The 20,307-nt window shown below is 40.0% G+C and overlaps 1 protein-coding gene and 1 long non-coding RNA gene across 3 annotated transcripts in view; one reads left to right on the top strand and one right to left on the bottom strand.

Moving 5' to 3' along the window:
- The window catches only part of LOC129751202 (ribosomal protein S6 kinase alpha-5), an 82,214-nt gene that overhangs the window by 52,245 nt on the left and 9,662 nt on the right, over positions 1-20,307 (top strand). The gene's annotated exons all lie outside the window — the stretch shown is intronic.
- LOC129751203 (uncharacterized) lies at positions 17,742-20,250 on the bottom strand. Its single transcript, XR_008738646.1, has 6 exons — positions 19,407-20,250; positions 19,136-19,323; positions 18,779-19,082; positions 18,623-18,712; positions 18,121-18,232; positions 17,742-18,038 (listed from the first exon to the last, which is right to left on the bottom strand). It is a non-coding gene; the product is annotated as an uncharacterized LOC129751203 (long non-coding RNA).

The raw sequence follows: 20,307 nt of genomic DNA on the forward strand, positions 1-20,307 counted from the left end.
TTCCAGAAAAGAAAACTTGCGATAAAATAACATGCATTTCTCTCTTGGCAAATTTGGATCCATTTGCATTATTAATTCAAGAGTTGTGCAGATATTCAGATAACATTTGTATAGGAGCCCCCTATTCTTCTAAGAGGAGGGATCTCAAAGCATCATTTAATATTTTGACGGTCCTAAAACCCTTACATGAAAATTTTCACGCCGATGAGTAGCTTCCAAGTTAATAAGAAAAATCAATAAACAAAGTTATCTAGATCAAATTTCACAACATCTGAAAAAAGTGACATCCAATTAAAGATTTTGATCAGATGAACAACTTTTCAGATGACTTCAAACCAGTAGGATTTTATTTGAAAAAGTTATGAGGTTTTGATCATCGATTGGTCAGGTCTGCCCCCGTGATTTTTGGATAGTCACTAGGGCAAATGGTCACTAGGCTGAATGGCCACTAGTTCGCAGCCCGCGGCCTGGAGGATAGCCTCCAAGTCCTCTAAGGCTGATGTCATGCTGAAACAACTAGCAACGCGACCTACAACGCAACGTTCACACGACTAACCAGCTCTCATTTGATCTCCATGGAAATCGCGCAGACCTGTCATACTGGTCGCTTTGTATAGCGCGACCAATCTGATGCCAATGTGTTTTGTAGCGCGACTAGTAGGAAATCCAATAGGAATATTGTTTTTTCTCGATTTGAAGCAGTGATTCCGGGTTTTAAGCACAATAGTACGAAGATCTGTCCGAACTTGTGATAATAAACTAAAAAATATCTTAATGGCCTAAGCCAGCGGGCATGAGATCGACGTAGTACATTTTCTGTGGGTTGATGGTTTTAGCATTTGTAAGATGGTAGCCACATATCCTCGAAAGATGTACGCTTAGGCTGATGTCATGCTGAAGCAACTAGCAACGCAACGCAACGTTCCAATAAGATTGCGTTGCAACGCATTGGTATGTCATGCTGGCGCGACCTGTGACTTTGAAATACCCTACAAATCATCACTTCTCTACATCTGATAATGCTTTGAATCGTCTCCTTTCTTTCGGGAGCCATCAAAACTCATCAAATCACGACCCGGATTGCAAGAATGCCAAAATTTGAACCGACAAAATTCCTTGTTTTTTTTGCCGGAACTAAGAATTCATGGAAGTTTTCTCGCCGATTAAGATATTTTTTAGTTTATTATCACAAGTTCGGACAGATCTTCGTACTATTGTGCTTAAAACCCGGAATCACTGCTTCAAATCGAGAAAAAACAATATTCCTATTGGATTTCCTACTAGTCGCGCTACAAAACACATTGGCATCAGATTGGTCGCGCTATACAAAGCGACCAGTATGACAGGTCTGCGCGATTTCCATGGAGATCAAATGAGAGCTGGTTAGTCGTGTGAACGTTGCGTTGTAGGTCGCGTTGCTAGTTGCTTCAGCATGACATCAGCCTTAGAGTTAAAAAAAAAGATGCGATGTAAAATTTTAGATTTTTTTTCGGAATATTAGAAAGTTTTTATGACATATTGGGATATTATGAATCGTTTGAGTAGAAAAATACACTATTGTTTAATATTATTAAACATTTATTTATAAAAAACATAAATAATAATAATAAAAAAAGTACACCATCAAGAGCACCGCCAGGCTGGCGCACTGTTGAATACGAAGATGTCCATTCTGCTAATAATCGGTCAACGTCACTAGGGGGACCAAAGAGAATTCTGTTCCGGACTGTTATGGTCCGGATTTGCCTCGAATTGTTCTGGCAAATTCTTCTCCTGGGAATCAAATTCCGGACCCCTGCCACTTCAAAATCTGCCGTCGCTGTAATCGAGAAACAAATAATTAAATTCAATAACATCATTCGTTTGTTTTTCAATTTAAAAACCTACCACTTTTACCATAGAGATGATGGAGCTTCGTCTTAGAATGAAGACACTGGGTTTCCGGAAAATGACTCGACTGGCAAATTGCACAAACAAACAGTTTCAGTCAATATTAATTCAAACAGATATAATTTTACACTGCTTGTGATATAAATTTCATTGGCCGCTTTATTTTTACATCATGGAATGTAAAATTATACCGAAGCAATTGATTTTTATTCGCTTTTTGAGAAAAGACTAAAATTACATCCAAAAGAGTGGAAAATTACATCTTTTTATAATTATACTTGTGTAAAAATAGATCACTCATGTTTTAGATTCCGTATACTTTAAGAAATTTTTTGCTGTGTGCCTAATTGTGCGGGAAAATGAGTAAATTTTAGTTAAAAAAACCAGAGCAGTGCTTAAAGAGAAAGAAATTGCGCGAATTGTTCAAAATTTTGCGAATTGTGCAGTAATTGTAAGTAAGGCCAAGCATTTTCAGATTCCTTCGCGAAAAACGACAAAAAATGACTCACTTGAATGTAAACAACAGTACGCAGCCAAAATTTGGTTGAACACTACATGATTTTTGAAATGACGGTTATTATAGTATGTATTTATAATTATCAGAATACTTTATTTACGTGTATATGGTTGTGTGCTTGTTATGCTTCCATCCATCTCTCTAGCTGATCTTTATAGAAGTGCCCATTATGCCCCAGTTTGTCCCACACACCGGTTTTTTGTTAAAAAAATTACCTTTTTTGAAGTTATAATTTATATGTTCGAAGTTTAAAAGTTATTCTAGGATGAGTAAGATTAGAAAACAGCTCTGGTTGCGCAATCTCTCTTACTCATTCTAATTGTTGAAATTAGTTCAATTCTGAACTATTCAAGCTTAAATCGAGCTATTTTACACAGTATTTTTGAACATCTTCAACCTGCAACCTGCAATCGAAAAGACGAACAAAACGAGTAATCGATTCCAGCAATGTTGCAAAAGGTTAAAAATTAAGCTTCCGAATCGGAGCTTGGAGTGTAACGCACGAATGGGCGAATGAATGGAACGGTAGTAGTGGAAACCTTAACGGTTTTATATAACAACAACACTTTCTCGGCTTGACGGGCCTGATCGGCAGCCAGCGAATTCCGGCAGATTCCAACCAACCATTGAACAAAATAAAACCTCAAGTATGCACAGCATAGGCACACCCACACTAGCAGAGCAAATGACGACTCACACTCAGACGAAGACATTGGCGAATGGCTTTTGGGTTGATATGAGTGTTGGAGCCTTGGTGGAAGCCAGACATCATCCTCCCTTGACCATTCCTCCGAGGGAAAACGGATTCCGGAAGGCAGACGAACGTTTGTGCGGTGAATTTGTTTTTGGCTGCCAAGAGTGGGCTCTCTTCCTTTGGGCAACTGTAAACGAGTCTAGGGAAAAATCTGTTTTCCAATCTTTTACTTTCAGAGAGTTCTCTCAGTCAGTTTGTTGATCGAGGAACAAACGAACATCATGAATGGGTATCGAGGGGGTGTTTTGTTTGGCTTCTCACACCTGGAACACACCTGTAGATTCGAATGGTATGGAATGAAAGGCTAGGAGAAGGAGGACGGCCGGCCAGGAGGCCTTTGCCAATGTTGCAGGTGTGCGATTTAGTTCCACCTTTCTCCTTCACTGGGACTGGAATTTACTGTTATGATTCCGTTCGTTGTTTGTCGGTTGGACGGGTGAGAGTGAAATTGAATCCACTCGCACCCACTTTATATTGAACATACAATTCAGCAAAAAACTTTTTTTGAACTATTTTAAATGTGTGTTCAAAATAAAGGAATAAGTGTAAGGATAAAGCAACAAAATTTGATCCTATCACACCGATAGGGAAAAATGCAGGTATCAGTCAATTTGTCAATTGTTTAACGTGTCTAACATATCAATACATTGCAGAGCAAATTCGAAAAATCTTGTATTCCGCTATCCTGGAAATACTAAAAAATATCATGTTAACAGTACAATTGAATTCTATTTCTGTATTCTGTTCAACCTTAAAGTCTTTTGAAAAATCCATCCATATCTCTACTAAAGCGTTCCCGCCTCCAGAACTGGCGGCTATGACCGAGATTCAATCTCATGACCTTTGGCTTAGGAGACTTAAGTTTTAATCTTCTAGCTATTTTTGAATAGTCGATACATCGCTATTTTTGGGTACGACATTTTTGGATAGTCAATACGCCAATTTTTAGAGAATTTTAGAGAAAATCGAAAAAGTAGTCTTTACCAAACCGATGTATAATATAGATTTGAGGGACAAATTTTACAATGACGTATAATCAATCAGTTCACGAATTTTTGAATACTGAAACGATAAATGTTCAATAAATTACTTTAAATGACAGCATTTAACCTTCCCTTGCCGTTCGCAAAAAAAAATCCGTGCAAATTTAGGTAATTTCTTTTTTACCCGTAGTTTGTTATAGTTCTTCTGGCCACCAATGTTGACCGATTTCAAAGATGTTAGATTAATTTTAAGGGAAATTTGCTTTTGTTTATCAACACTCTAAAACTAGGCCAAAATGTTGTAGTAAATAACCTGTAGTCAGCAACAAATGGAAAAAAGTCCCAAAAAACTATCATTTTTTTAAATGCTATATATTTCGTACAAGTTTATTGTGTTGAGCTGATTCAATAAGATTCGTAATTTTAAAGAATGAATCTATCTACAAATGAATAAATACGTATGTGATGATTCCATGGAAACTTTGACCGATACCGATTTTACATAAATTTTAGTTTTATTTTGTTAACATGATTATTATTTTCATAGAACATACTTGGCTTAGAGCGGGATAGCGTTTAAGTCTTCAAAGCCAGAGGTAACGGCATACATAGTACTCTTTCTGTGGTTTAAGCATCAGTATGATGCTAGTTACCGTTAAAAGATCTAGCTTTATTGTTAACACTCAAAGTCTCAACCTGAAGTCATCGAATATTCAAACAACGACAAGAGCAAACAAAACAAAGAATGGGAAGATGGGAACTTTACCATTATTTTTACATATTCCAAATATTTAAAAAATTTGATCATAAACAAATAACTCATATTTCGGTTTTTTGGGATGTGAATCTTATGCAATTTTTTATGAATCTTTCCATCAAAGAATCTGATACAATTTTCTTGAAAGTATATTTTTTGTACGAGATTTTCATCCATTACTAATATTCAGGAATTTCAAAAGGAAACTTATACACGCAAAATAATCTGCACGACGTGGCTACGTGAAAAACTACATAATTTTTATCCAATTGATTTTCACATAGAGGCTACGAAATAAATATGTAAACAATCGCCTAAAGAGTGATACGGTCGAAATTTTGTCAATATCAACTTGACGTATTTCTTTCAATTTTGCATTTTAAAACCTGAACACCCCTCATTTTGAAGGTGTGTGTGTGTGTGTGTGTGTGTGTGTAGAATGTTGCTCCTATTTTGATTTTGGAATTCACTCTTCAGTTGTCAAAATGCCGTCCAAGGAAGAAGAGCAGCGTATCAAAATTTTGCTCGCGCATCGCGAAAATCCGAGCTACTCGCACGCAAAGCTGGCAAAATCGCTAAAAGTTGCCAAATCAACCGTTACAAATGTAATTAAAGTGTTTGGGGAACGTTTGTCGACAGCCAGGAAGTCTGGATCGGGGGGAAATCGAAAACCGGAAGCCGCTGAGACGACAAAGAGAGTTGTCGGTAGTTTCAAGCGAAATCCTAACCTCTCTCTCCGAGATGCCGCAAATAAGCTGGGTGTATCGTCTACAACCGTGCATCGAGCCAAAAAACGAGCCGGACTATCGACTTACAGAAGGTAGTGACTCCAAATCGCGATGATAAACAAAATACGACGGCCAAAGCGCGATCGCGGAAGCTGTACACGACGATGCTGACAAAGTTTGACTGCGTGGTAATGGACGACGAAACCTACGTCAAAGCCAACTAGAAGCAGCTTCCGGGACAGGAGTTTTATACGGCAAAAGGAAGGGGAGAGGTAGCAGATAATTTCAAGCACATGAAACTGTCAAAGTTCGCGAAGAAATATCTGGTTTGGCAAGCTATCTGTACCTGTGACTTGAAAAGCAGCATTTTTATAGCTTCCGGGACTGTCAACCAAGAAATTTACGTGAAAGAGTGTTTGAATAAACGTCTGCTGCCTTTCCTGAAGGAACACGATTGTTCCGTACTGTTTTAGCCGGATTTGGCATCTTACCATTACAGTAAAAAGGCCATGGAGTGGTACGCCGCCAACAACGTGCAAGTGGTTCCCAAGGACAAGAACCCTCCCAACACGCCAGAGCTCCGCCTTATTGTGAAATACTGGCTATTGTCATGCGGAACCTCAAGAAGACCAAAAAACTGCTAAGGACGAGCAGCAGTTCAAGGCAAACAGGCTTTCTGCGGCGAGAAGGTGGACAAGGTGGCTGTACAAAATCTGATGGCAGAGGTTAAGCGTAAGGCCCGGCAATTCGGATTTGGAAAAGCGGAAGCCTAACTGAATATTTTTCCTGAATTTTATACTAATTAAACTTGAAAAAGAAATTTAATTTGATTTTTTAAATAAACGATTTCACCGATTTTCACGCGTATTCCCTTGACCAAATTTTGACCGTATCGCCCTTTATAAGAATAAATGCTTCATGGAAGTCACCTACAAGCTACGTGAATTTTTAACGAGTTTAACGCGATGTAATGATGAATACTATGTTTAATGTGTGTAATGACCAAATTCAATGCAGGTCGATTTTTCTGTTTCTGTGTGTTTTTATTACAGCCAATAAAATTCAGAAGGACAATATTTCTTCAGAAATGAAATTTATTTTCACAATCACTCACTTAACACATAAGTGGCACAACACTGTTTAAAAAAGATAAATACTGGATTTCGGGGCTCTTTTGGCGCAGCTCGATTTTCAAGATCCTGCAGAAATTGAAAATATTAATGAATAAAAATTATTTAGATAATAAAAAATTATTTTAGACTTTGCACTAAATTCGATACACAATCGCACCGAGTGTTCGATCCCGAATTAGTGTCCTAGCGGATGCCAAGCTGGATCCAAATTCCGTGAACTTACTCTTCTTCTGTTAGATCACTTTTCTAAAGTATTTCGACAAAAAACACATCAAAACAGATTGGAAGAATCGATTTTTTTGTTTGAGCATGATATTCGAATACATTTTCAAATTGCCGGGGACCCAGTGTTCTTTGTCAACAATATTTCCGGATCACGAATACGCAGTTTACAATTATGATGCTGTATTTTAAATCCCTGAATAATTGATACAAATTTAGATAGGTGCGATTAATTAATAATGTTCATAAACTTACGTTTAGTATGTTGTCCGCACTTAACGAAGATCTCATATGTTCGGCTTGATCAATAAGGTAAGTTAGCCTCAGTGTTCCCTGGATAAGTAGTACATAATTGTTTACAATCATCTAATAGTTAAGGTTCAAGAGCTTACGTTTGCCGACTGAGCACCAATTACCGGTTTATAGGATTCTTTTTAATTGGTGGTTTCTGAGCAGCTCCGGTCAGGTTATGATACTAAATTAGATAAAATGTGACGACTACTTAAGTTTTGATTCCTACCGCTATCGAAACGGGAATACTTACTTAGTCGCTATAGCAACTTCTGTTTTTATAACCTGATAATATTATGCTGATAATTACAACACCTGATACTCAGAAAGGAAGTATTAATATAAGCAATTTCGCACACACGTTTTCTCGCTGTGATAACTTTTTTAGATGATTTGCACTTTTCGATCTATCTCTCTATCCTTCTACCTATCTATTCCTGACGTTTACATTTCATTTCTGTTGTCGCGTGATTGACAGTTTGATAAGGGCACGAGATGCAACGAGGGACCCCGTTACACTCCCCCCCAAGTAAGGCGATGCTCCCTACTCCGAGATCGTCTTACTTCCATCTATGTCCAGTACGGCGATTTTAACGGCAGGTCTCTCGTAGATGGATTTACTGGTTTGAACCCAAACTCTTCTTACTTGGCCATCTCTGTTGGTTGTCTTGATTACTCGTCCCTTAGGCCAGCAATTTCTTGGGAGATCAGGATCAGCTATAACGACGATATCATCTACCTTGATAGGTTTGACTGGTTCGTACCACTTGGTCCGCCGGGTGATCTCTGGGAGGTAGTCGTGCAACCATCGTTTCCAGAATTGGTTAGCTATTGCTTGCGAGATCATCCATCCTCTTTTCAGAGTTATACCTTCGTTGCTAATGTCCGTCAGCGGTTTCGACCCATCCGAACTGCCCAGCAAAAAGTGATTGGGAGTTAAGGCATGGTGTGATTCGTAGTCTGCCGGCACATGAGTTAACGGACGTCTGTTTAGAGTGCTTTCTATTTCTGCAAAGGCGTTACGTAGTTCCTCGTCGTTTGGTTTCCTCGATACTCGCAGCTCTGGGAGAATTCGTTTCACGGAACGAACAAGCCGTTCCCAGCTTCCACCCATATGGGGTGAAGCTGGAGGGTTGAAGATCCAATCTGTTTGCGAGCTAATAAATTCCTCTGCTATAGCGTCGTGATCCATTTTTGCCAAGGCCTCCTTAAGCTCTCGGTATGCCCCTACGAAATTCGTTCCTCTGTCGCTGTAAAAGGCCGCTGGGGTTCCGCGACGGGCCATGAAACTTCTTATAACCATGATACAGGAGGTGGAACTTAAACTATACGCGACTTCAAGGTGTATGGCCCTAGTAGTAAGGCAGACGAATAATGCACCCCACCTTTTCTCAGTTCTTCGCCCTACCACGATTTCCAACGGGCCGAAGTAGTCTAACCCTGTATGAGTAAAGGGCCTTGTATAAGCTGCTAAACGAGAAGGGGGTAGGTCGGACATCTTTGGAGGAAGGGGATTAGCATTGCGGTTTTTACAGCGTAGACATCCTGATCGCACTTGATTGCATACGCGACGGAGATTTGCGATGTAGAATTTCTGACGAATTTCGTTTACAACCATTTCTCGATTCTGATGGTGATACATGTCATGATACGATGCAACAATAAGTCTGGTGATGGCATGTTTCCATGGTAATATAATGGGTTTCACCGTTGCGGGGTCCAGGTACCGACACGCACCTGTTCTGCCATCCATCCGAAGTAGCTTTTTCTCATCCATGAACGCTGAAAGCTTATAAATAGAACTTCGCTTAGAAATTGCTGTTGTGCCTGTCTCCAGATTACGATACTCCTCTTCATAGGCCTCTATTTGCGCTTGACGGTAGTGAAACTCTTCAGCAATCAGTAGCTCTTCCCGTTTTAGTACACCGCAATTCCCCTCTCGACGAAGCTTTCTTAAGTACCTAAACACGTAAGCAGTGACTCGAACTAACCGTTTCCACTGGCTGAAGTCCTCTGCGCGAAATATTGCCTCTGGTCTTTCACCATGTATGTGCAGTGGTCTTTTTAGTTCTTCGTGCGTACTTAGTTTTTTCAAATTCACCATCGGCCATGTGTTCTCGGACTGGCGTAGAAATGGAGGCCCAACGAACCAACGCGATGTCGGTGAGAGATCTGATTGTCGCTGCCATCTCGTCCCGTCATCAGCCACGTTCCACTTAGTGGGGACCCATCTCCAGTCGGACTCATGAGTTAGTTCGAGTATTTCGCTGACTCTTGCCGCGACGAAAAGACTATACTTACGGTGGTCTGATACGATCCACGAGAGTGCATTGCGTGAATCGGTCCAAAGGAACGTTCGTTGAATATTGATAGTCAGGCTTTTTTTGATTGTTACTGTTAACCTGGCGCCAACAAGCCCCGCTTGTAGTTCCATTCGCGGGATTGACAGGTATTTTAGAGGGGCTACTCGAGTTTTAGATCCAACCAAGGAACAATAGATGGCATCGTTAATTTCGTAACGGAGGAACGTCACCGCAGCCATTCCGTCTTGGCTTGCATCTACGAACGTGTGCAGTTGTACTTTGACGTTCGGATCAGGTTCGTACATCTGATGGTAGCATCTAGGAATCCTTAAGTTTTCTAGGGAGGGAAGTACGCTTATAAACGCTGTCCACCTTTTGAAAAATTCTTCTCCAATTGACTCGTCCCATTCTACCTTGGCTCTCCATATTTCTTGCAACAGAATTTTCAGAAACATAAGCTAATGGGACACTAAGCCGAGCGGGTCATATATGGACATCAATGTTTTTAGGACTTCACGCTTCGTAGGGATTCGCTTTAGGTTCAGCAGCTCGCAGTCCAGTCGACTCCAATTGATCTTGAAGGTAAAGCAATCGTCCTCGGTGCACCAAAACATACCAAGAACTTTCTCGCCTGTAGTCTCCGAGGTGACTTCGAGACTCTTCTCCGTTTTCGGTGACTCACCCATCAGCATCAGAACCCGCTGCGAGTTGGACATCCAGTTGTGTGTTTGAAATCCTCCTGCAGCGTTGATAGTGCGAATATTTTTTGCTATTTCAATTGCTTTATCCTCGTTCTCTACGCTAAAGAGAACATCATCGACATAAGTTGAATACTTGATGATGCTCGAGGCGACGGGAAACTGTTTTGAAAATCGTTCCGCATTAGCATCTTTAACGAATTGAGCGCTTGATGGAGAACACCTGGCTCCGAAGGTCATGACCTTCATAACGTACTTGCTGGGGAATTCGTCTGTCTCTCGGTCCTTCCAGAAAAAGCGCTGGCACTGGCGGTCAGGTTCTCTTATGATGACTTGGTGGAACATTTCACAGATGTCGCCACTAACGGCGAAACGATGTTCTCGAAATTTGATTAATGTTGTAACCAATGACGCCAGCTGATCCGGGCCCGTCATCAGTACAGAGTTGAGTGAGATACCATTGTAAGCTGCGGCAGCATCCCAAACCACTCGAATTTTTCCTGGTTTGTTCGGGTTTGTTACTGGAAAGATTGGTAGATACCAAACCGGATACTGATCGGACCAGGTACCCTCAGACGGAGCTAGTTTCTCAACATATCCTTTAGCTATGTAGTCAGTGATTTTATCGGTAAGCATTCGCTTCAGTTCCGGATTCTGTTTCATTCGTTTTTCCAAAAGTTCATAACGGCGCCTAGCCATACTTTCATTGTTAGGAAGACGAATATGGTCATATCGCCACAGGAGTCCGGTCTCATAACGTTCCCCGGTAAACCGCGTTTTTTCGTGGAGGAGCATCAGGGCTCGTTCATCCTCTTTGGAACGTATATCGTTTTTCAGAGTGGTAATGCCTAGGCTTTCCAAGGCAAAATAATCGGTTAACGCTTGGTTCAATTGTGTTTCCAGGTGTACCTCTTCTTCAATTCCACTCGAGCGTATGTGGAAGGAGTAGTGGACCATGCTCACAGCATAACTATCTGTTCCTCCTCCGTAGACGGACCAGCCGAGGCGAGTTTTAACTGCCACGGGACCGTCCATATCTCCTTCTCTACTTTTCTGCACTAGCGCCACCTTTACGTGCTTGATTCCTATGAGAATTTGTGGTCGTGCATTTTGATACGATTGGACGGGCAGATCACAGAGATGATTATATTTAAGCTTCATGTCATCGAAATCGAGGGTTTGATATGGTAGTTGGAGCTCACGAACAGTACGCACACCGTCTAATTGATGTTTTTCACCGTTTAGTCCAGATATTTGGAGATTTACCACTCGGGAGTTGGATTCATTCCGTTCGGTTCCGCCCGTCCATTGAAGGCAAACTGGACGTTTCTCCCCGACAATTCCTAATGTGTTAGCGACTTCTTCGTCTAGAAGCGTAAGATGGGATCCATCGTCAAGAAATGCAAAGCACTCTAGCTCGTTTCCGTTTGCGTAGAGCTTAACTGGAACGTATCTGAGTAGTGCTGAACCCGAATTGACTTGATGCGTATTACATACAGAATTTTCCACAGGTGCCGCCGTTGGACTATCGGAATATTTGTGTAACAGGGCGTTATGTTTGTATGTGCAGCCTTGTTGACCACAGACGGGTGCCACACAACGTCCTCTATGCAATTTTAAACATTTCTTACATAATGTTTTCTCTCGCACTGCTGACCATCTTTGGTTGTACGTCATTCCCAGAAATTTATTGCATTTTTCAAGACTTATGCAACTTCCTTTGCATACTAGGCAACCCTTGTTAGCGTAATGCGTCAATGTTGAACTTTTTTCTTCGTGGATACTGCTTTCCGAGTCAACCAACTCAGTGTGGGTGTTGAGTGAAGCCCGTATTTTACGGGGACCATACCGGTCGGCATCAGCAGGTTTGTTCTTTGAGCTTCGCGGTTCCGTTACCAGACAAGCATCCTCAGCATACGTGTAAAGCCAATCGCTAAATTTCGCAAGATTGACTCTCTTCAAACTACGCTGGTGCCGGCCCCATTTCATCCTAAGTTCTTCCGGAAGTTTATCGACGAGATCTTTCAATAACGAGGTGTCTCGTGAATATTCTTTTTTACCACACGCGTCTATAGTGGCGCTGAGATTTAGGACCGCTAAAGAAAAGTCTATCAACTTGTCCATATAGTCTACTTTTAGGCATGGCATCGAATGGATTTTTTCTTTGAGAGCACTTATAACGAATTGAGGTTGACCGAATCGCAGACGAAGCGCGTTAATGGCCTTTGGTACTGTCGATGGCTGAATTAAGAAGCTCCTCACAGCGTTGAGAGCATCTCCTTTGAGGCAATTTCTCAGGCGAATCAAATTCTCCTCATCTTTAAAATTGCACATGGTGGTAGTACTATCATAGGTGGATACGAACATGGGCCACTCTTCCGGGTTCCCTGTGAAGACGGGTAGGTCTTTAACCACTTGTCGGGCTGCTAGGTGACTACGCTCAAGGCTACAGGCATTCTGGTTGCTTTTGGTAGCATTCGCCCCAGCCTTACCCGATCTCATCGATCCTGAAGAAATTCCTTTCGGTGTAGACTGTTTATGTGGTCTGAAATTCCGCTTTTTCGTTGGGTCGCTCTTCACTGAGTCAGCATCGGTGTCCGTTGAGGACTCTGACTCGGAGCTGTGATGAACGTTGAGCGGAGCTTTTTTCTTCCGGTCGTCCTGGAGTTTAATAGATAGTTCCGATTCTTCTAGCCATTTATCAACGGCGTCCATAGTGTGCTGGTCCTCCTTGACAGAATGTAATTCCTCGAGTTCTGCCATCTCTTCAAGTAAGCTAAACTTCTTTTCCATGAGTTTTCTTTTCTCCTCTAAAATCTCTTGCTCCGCCTCCACCTTACGAAGTTGAATTTCAAGAAAGGCTTTCGCCGATCCTCGGGAACAAACCGAGCCTACCTTTGATGTTCGATTTGCTCTTATCTGCTCACGTGTCTCCAATGGCATATCTGCTTTGCTTGTTGGTTTGCTTGGGCCCGGTAGATTCAAGGATGCTGCATCTTGAAAGCCCTTTTTGGAGCGCTTCATCTTTTTATTGCATTTTTGGCAGCTCCACGGAACGTTTTCATCCTCTATCTGATCGGTTACACCTACACATTCATAGTGATGCCATAGGGAGCAATTATCACATAACACCATCCGACTGCTGTCACATTGCTCGCATATTTGGCAATTAAACCCAACGGTTTCTTGAATGGCATCTCCGAAGCCTCTCGTTGTCGCAAGTGTAGTTCTGTCCAGTCCCATGTCCGAACGACAAAGATCCTCGGTAAACGGATTTAAAAAATGTTCTTAGTCAACAATATTTCCGGATCACGAATACGCAGTTTACAATTATGATGCTGTATTTTAAATCCCTGAATAATTGATACAAATTTAGATAGGTGCGATTAATTAATAATGTTCATAAACTTACGTTTAGTATGTTGTCCGCACTTAACGAAGATCTCATATGTTCGGCTTGATCAATAAGGTAAGTTAGCCTCAGTGTTCCCTGGATAAGTAGTACATAATTGTTTACAATCATCTAATAGTTAAGGTTCAAGAGCTTACGTTTGCCGACTGAGCACCAATTGCCGGTTTATAGGATTCTTTTTAATTGGTGGTTTCTGAGCAGCTCCGGTCAGGTTATGATACTAAATTAGATAAAATGTGACGACTACTTAAGTTTTGATTCCTACCGCTATCGAAACGGGAATACTTACTTAGTCGCTATAGCAACTTCTGTTTTTATAACCTGATAATATTATGCTGATAATTACAACACCTGATACTCAGAAAGGAAGTATTAATATAAGCAATTTCGCACACACGTTTTCTCGCTGTGATAACTTTTTTAGATGATTTGCACTTTTCGATCTATCTCTCTATCCTTCTACCTATCTATTCCTGACGTTTACATTTCATTTCTGTTGTCGCGTGATTGACAGTTTGATAAGGGCACGAGATGCAACGAGGGACCCCGTTACACCCAGGGAATAAAGAGAAAAGGCCACAACATTCAAAAATTTCACACCTAACAAAGTTAGCTGTGTGCTAAAGGAGGACTAATAATTTTCTTATAAGAATTCGCAAAAAAACACGTTCTTTAAAAAACTGATCCAGATGGACTTTAAGGCATCCACTTCAACTTTACGTGAAACTCATGCGGCAGTTACGTTCTTTAAAGAAATTACTCCAAAACACACGTAGAATCGATGGGATGCAACAATATCTTAGTTTACGTGAAAAATACCGTAGATATATTTAATTTCTAATTTACTTTGCGTGTAGCAATTGTAGGTGCTAGGAGCATAGGTCTAACGCAGCTTCATTGTCTATCCATATGATTTTCCGTGCCACACTACCCTTTCCCCAAACACTCATCGTGGAGATTTGTGGAGGGATGGCATACAACCGATCTCCGCTAAACATATTTCCACATGTGCTGCACTTCCCTTCTTCCTATCGACTACATGGACTTGACCGGCGTCGTCATTGGTTTCTATGCTCAAGTGAGATTCTCGAAATTGTACATTGAGATTTTGATGCTTGTTTCCAGCATTTTCCATTTGGTTCATTGTCCAATTTTGATTGTCTCGAATCAATCACGGAGTGCAACCAGTATGCCATTGACCAGGAGGGCCGCATGTGGACCATAGTTGATGGCGAGCTCAATCTCAATGTGAATTTCATGCACTTTTCGCATACAAGATTTTTCCGATACCAATTTTTTGAATTATTTTTTTTAATATTAACCCCTTGTGATGTCTTATCTCCGAGTGACAAGAGAAGAATGTCAAATTTAGCCCTAATAAGAGTATCAGGAGCTAAATTGGAATACCGACAAGCTCATGATTTGAGAGGTGCTAATGTGTCTGGGGGAAATTTTCAAAACAAAATACCAAAAAATCTACAACCAAACCAACCAAAGTGGCGGAAACAGGTTCACCACTTACCGATGCACAAATGGGCTGCTAAATTCAAAATACGACCTGCAATGTTTCCCGGGTTAACACCTAGAATAGCATGTACCGCTGCCGATGCTCTAAGAAGCAGTTTAACAACAATATACCTATTTATCATATTCATACTCTAAGTATTAAATTTTAGATAAAACTAAATCTTTCCAATTTTTTTAAAATACTTCAAAATACGATTAAAAAATTGCGTGTTCTTTCAATTTGATTAGTTTAAAATAAGTTTTCTCGTTAGCGAAAGATGAAAAAGGCGCAGAATTAGAGCCGCTCACAGTGAGATTTTTAAAAATGGAAATTTTCATGAATAGGCTATGATTTTTAGGTTTAGTGAAAAATTTATGATGAAACCAATAGTTTAAGGTGGAACACGATTTAAGCTTAGATTATAAATTTAATTTTTTGTTTTTGAGAATCGGGTTATATTTGTTGAGAAAAACGCGGAAAATGAAAAATTGAAATTCAGTGACCAATCTGGCTTATACAGCCTGAGACTGTTAAACCGAATGGTATGCTACTTTACCACAATAGATAACTACTCGTGCAGGGAGCTTTCCCCGAAAAGCATCCATGTCGATTAGACATTAATTGACGCTAGTCTGCATGAATCCTGACTTATAACCCATCCGGCCTAACGTCCATGAGGCCTATCGTTTATTCGGCCTTACGACCTAACATCCTTTCGGCTGGATAACTATCGTATGACCCAGTCGGCCTAGTGATCTATTAGGCTTAATAACCCATACGGCCTAACCTAACGTCCATCGGCCGAATGGTTGAAATTTAGTGGTTTTGCAGTCATAAAATTGAATTAATGATTAAGAAGATTATTATAATTTTTTTTTTTCAATACATTATAACGGTTCCTACAACTTCTATTCGATGCCTTTGACTTTGAGTCCTATTTAGACGGAACAAGATTCAGAATGGCTGAATGTTTTCATTATTGTTGCATCAGATTACCTGAGAAGCTCATGCATGATTCACCTTTTTCGATTAGGAGGACTTAAATATTTCAGTCTGGAGCGCTTCCACATTTAACACCATAAAAATCCGAATGTCCTACATTGCAATTGTGTCAAAATTTGTTTGACTGATGTCACAGCGCAGCACCACAGTCAGTCAGCGATATGAAATATCAACTACCTACTAACAAATATTACAAAGTTTGTTTTTTGCCCTGGCTCTGTTTCGTTTACATGGTAAATGATGATGATACCAGGTAATGATGATGATTGTTTTCGGATCCATTCCATTTAGAACGTTGACACCATTTAACACCAACAAAGCGACCCAGATTTCGGGCCCTCATCATTGTACTTGCTTGGTTTGTTGCTCGCTTGCTGCCTACTACTCAACTGTCTGGCTGGTGTGGAATCTCCGATGTCGTCAGAGACAGTTGATGGGGAAAGATTGGAACAGTTTCATCGAATGAACTTTGAGAATCTTCGATTGAAATGATGCATGTCTCCAGAATAGTAAAATTTGATGAATGAAATTGACATTGGAACTCGTAAACTTTTTGATAATCAGGATTTACCTGAACAATTTCATGAATTTGAATGTTTGTTATTTCTCATGGGTTATAAAGGAAAATTTCGCAACAACACGAGTTTTAATCAAACGAACACGAGTAAATTCGTCGGAAGCGACTGGGCATTGGTTTCCACACTACCTTATGCTAAAGCGAAAACTGTTTACTACATAGTACACAGCAAAAATTATTTACTGTAGAATTACAGCAAATATCCTGTAACAAAAAGGAGCAGGACATTTACCGTGATTGTACAGGTCGTAAAAAAAATTACTCGACATTTATTTTTACGTGAGCATATTTTTTTACAGGCTGCTGTAAAATTACGGGCCTGTAATTAAAAGCCGTGTACACTGTTCAGGGTTGTAGTTTCTACCTCATTTTTCAGATACATTATAAAACAAATGAATGAAATGAGATGAGAAATAATAAAAACTAAAACGTATCTATTTTTAAATGCCATTCATGACAATTTTATTGTTCAATTTCAATATTCGAAAGATGCTTTTCCTCCGTCTAAATGCGGCTGGCAAGTCAATACAATCGTTTCCAATACGGCGGGCGTTGCTAAAACAGTCCGGCCAACCTTTGTTCGAAGGCTGCGATTTCCAGGAAATTCCATCCGATGAATATAGTAGTGAATATCCTCCAGGGCTCAACCTTTATTGGATTTCAGCTTTTGAATTTCTGAAACAAAAAATTGGTAAATTTGAAATTTCACAAAAACATTGAAAATAATGGAATCATACTTTCTAAAGTTTCCCGGAATTTTCCGACATTCAGCAACCAATTAACGATGTTGGTAATGTGGCTTTTACGCTCGGTTACATCTTTAAATGCTATCCAGGTACTTGCAACTTGCAACACGTTCAGAACCTTATAAGGGCTTTCTTACGTCTTCAGAAATTTTAAACTGAAAAAAAAAACATTTTAAAAAATGACATTTCATTTAGGAATGTATTAAATCGCTCACTTTTCGGCTTCAACGACATGCTCCAGCCGGGGAAGAATCTGTGCTGCAGCCAGCGGTGCAAACCGAAACCGGATGCAATTTGACTACACAACCGTTATAATCTTGCTCAGTTAGTTACAGATGAAACAAAACTGCATATAGTCGGTATACTTTTCGATGATACTTTGAGGTTCGAGGCCAAGGCGTTCAGTTCCAATACCATCTGGTTGAACAATTGGGGCTTGTAGAGCTGCCGGGCGCATGATAAAATGGTACTAGCTTTACTAGTAACAGCAGATGTGGGAGTTGATCTTCCGGTATGTCCTGTTGAATTAATAAAAAAAACAATGAATGTGCATAATGAGAAAGGTGTTGGAGTCTATCTTACAAAATACAAATAAAATACCTTATCTGAATCTGTTTGGCTGAGGGTTCAACTCTGATAGGTGACCTCAATTAGGTTTAATATATCCTTTCCAGGTGGCCTCTTTGAAGGAGCTACATTATTATCCGGTTGCCTGAATTCGAAAATAAAAATATAAAAATATGTTACCATTTGGATATTTTAGTAAAAATAACAAATGTTAATGTTTAAATTGAATGACCGATTCACATCGTAAGGTTGATGAGAACATTGTTTTGACTGTAATATCCTTAATTTCAATTAATGCTGTCTTCAAAAGTTTTAGTGCCTTATAAACTTTTGTAAATTGTAAAAGCCCTATGCATTTTTTTGTTTTTTAAATCTTTTAGTTCTAGAATGTCTTAGAATCCGATTTCGAAGATTAAAACGATGTGAACCAACCTTCAACAAAATAATAAGCATTATTTACAGTATTTTAAACATATTCGATCATCAAAAGGACGAATGTTGAATGAATGAAAATCCATTTGGCTATGCTTGTTACCTTTAACGGTTCCTTTCCGGAAAACCTCCATCTCCAGCTCCTGGTTTGGTCGTAGTTCTTCTTTGAATTTGTTCCGTATTACCCGCTGTACTAGAATTTAAAAGAAACTTCTTTAATAGCAAAACAAAACATTTTCGTTTCGCTAAAACTGCTCACCTGTGGTGGTGCGGATCCCTCTTCCGTGAGGGAATGGCTCATAGTGAATCCAGGTACCATTTCATCTCGGGAGTGAAAATCATCGAAGACAGTTTTTGGATCTCAATATTCTCGACCAGGGTATCTTTGATTCAGTATAGCAAACTTCTGTTGTTATTTGCACCAGCGTCCAAGGAGAATCATTTTTAAGCAAACTGCTATCGACATGTTTTCGGCAGGAGCTCCGTTATGCTCGATTGTGAATTTGTCCCAATCAGCAATATCAAGCAAGAATAATCCAGGCTTAGCAATGAAGTTTTAATAACTGTAACAATTTATAAAATGATTACATTTTCATATTCTAGAAAATCAACTTACCTCTGTCTATAAGGCTGGCATAGCAGGATTTTCCGTGATTATATTTCCTTCTGGTCTCACTTGGATGCTCCGTGACGGACCTCAACGATTTTTTACTTCTTTCCGTTACTAGTTTCGATTCTTCTTTAACCCAGGGGAACAGTGGAACGACAATTCCGTGGCACTCGACGGTGTTATACCACTTTGATCTGCAAAAGGCAACCAAATTAGCGGTGGTATCAAACAAAACAGATTCGGTCGGGTTTGTTTTTTTTTCAACTTTGACTCTTACCTTTGGGGTGATTTGGAAGTGCCGCTATGCTGGTGATTTAGAAGTGAAGATTACGTGAACATTCGTTGGGGCAGGTAGTAAATTCACGGAAGGAAAACACATCACAATACTGACAATATTACAAAAAGGTCGCGAAATCTCGTTACACTCGATTGAAAATGAATATAAACAAGCGCAGCAGCAAGTGCAAGTCAGCTGTTCGATTTTCTTATAAGAATTTTCACCTCGTACACCTACACCTTCGTGAAAAAGTAATCAAAAATGATTTTCTATCATCCACTTAGTTTACGTTCATGAGTATGTTTATGGGAAGTTATGTGAAATATTTGCTACAGAACACGATAGCATACAGAAAAATCTTAGTCAAAGTGAAATTTCCCGTAGAATAAATTTCTAGCAATCAAACCAAAATTTTCACAGCAGATAATGCAGCCGGATGTACCCGTTCGAATCCACCCGGTGCTAGTCCCGTTTGCAGGCGTTTCTCAGCGGTCTGTCCTGTTAGTTATCCTGTATGCAGTTCCCCTCCATCATGTTCAGCTCCTGATTTTCCGGTCCCTTCCACCGTCGATACTGGTGTTGCATCTTCCTAGCCGGAAGATTTACCTCAGCGCGTCAACAAAGCCATCAATCGACGGAATCAATCGAAATGTGTGCAAACGAGTCTAATCGCGCTGATATACATTGGCCAATCAATATTGCAATTTTCACAATTGATGCGTAGTTTTCATTTCATGATCTACTTGTGAACTGTACCAATTGATATTCACATCCCGCAAAACGAACATTCTCTAAACAGCATTCACAAACACTAGCCACAATCGTTCGAATTTTACAGTCCTGAAATTCAAAACCAGCCTGTAAATAATGCTCTCACTTAAACATAAATGCTGTGACCTGT

This window comes from Uranotaenia lowii, chromosome 3, assembly GCF_029784155.1.
Source record: "Uranotaenia lowii strain MFRU-FL chromosome 3, ASM2978415v1, whole genome shotgun sequence".
NCBI lineage: Eukaryota > Metazoa > Arthropoda > Insecta > Diptera > Culicidae > Uranotaenia > Uranotaenia lowii.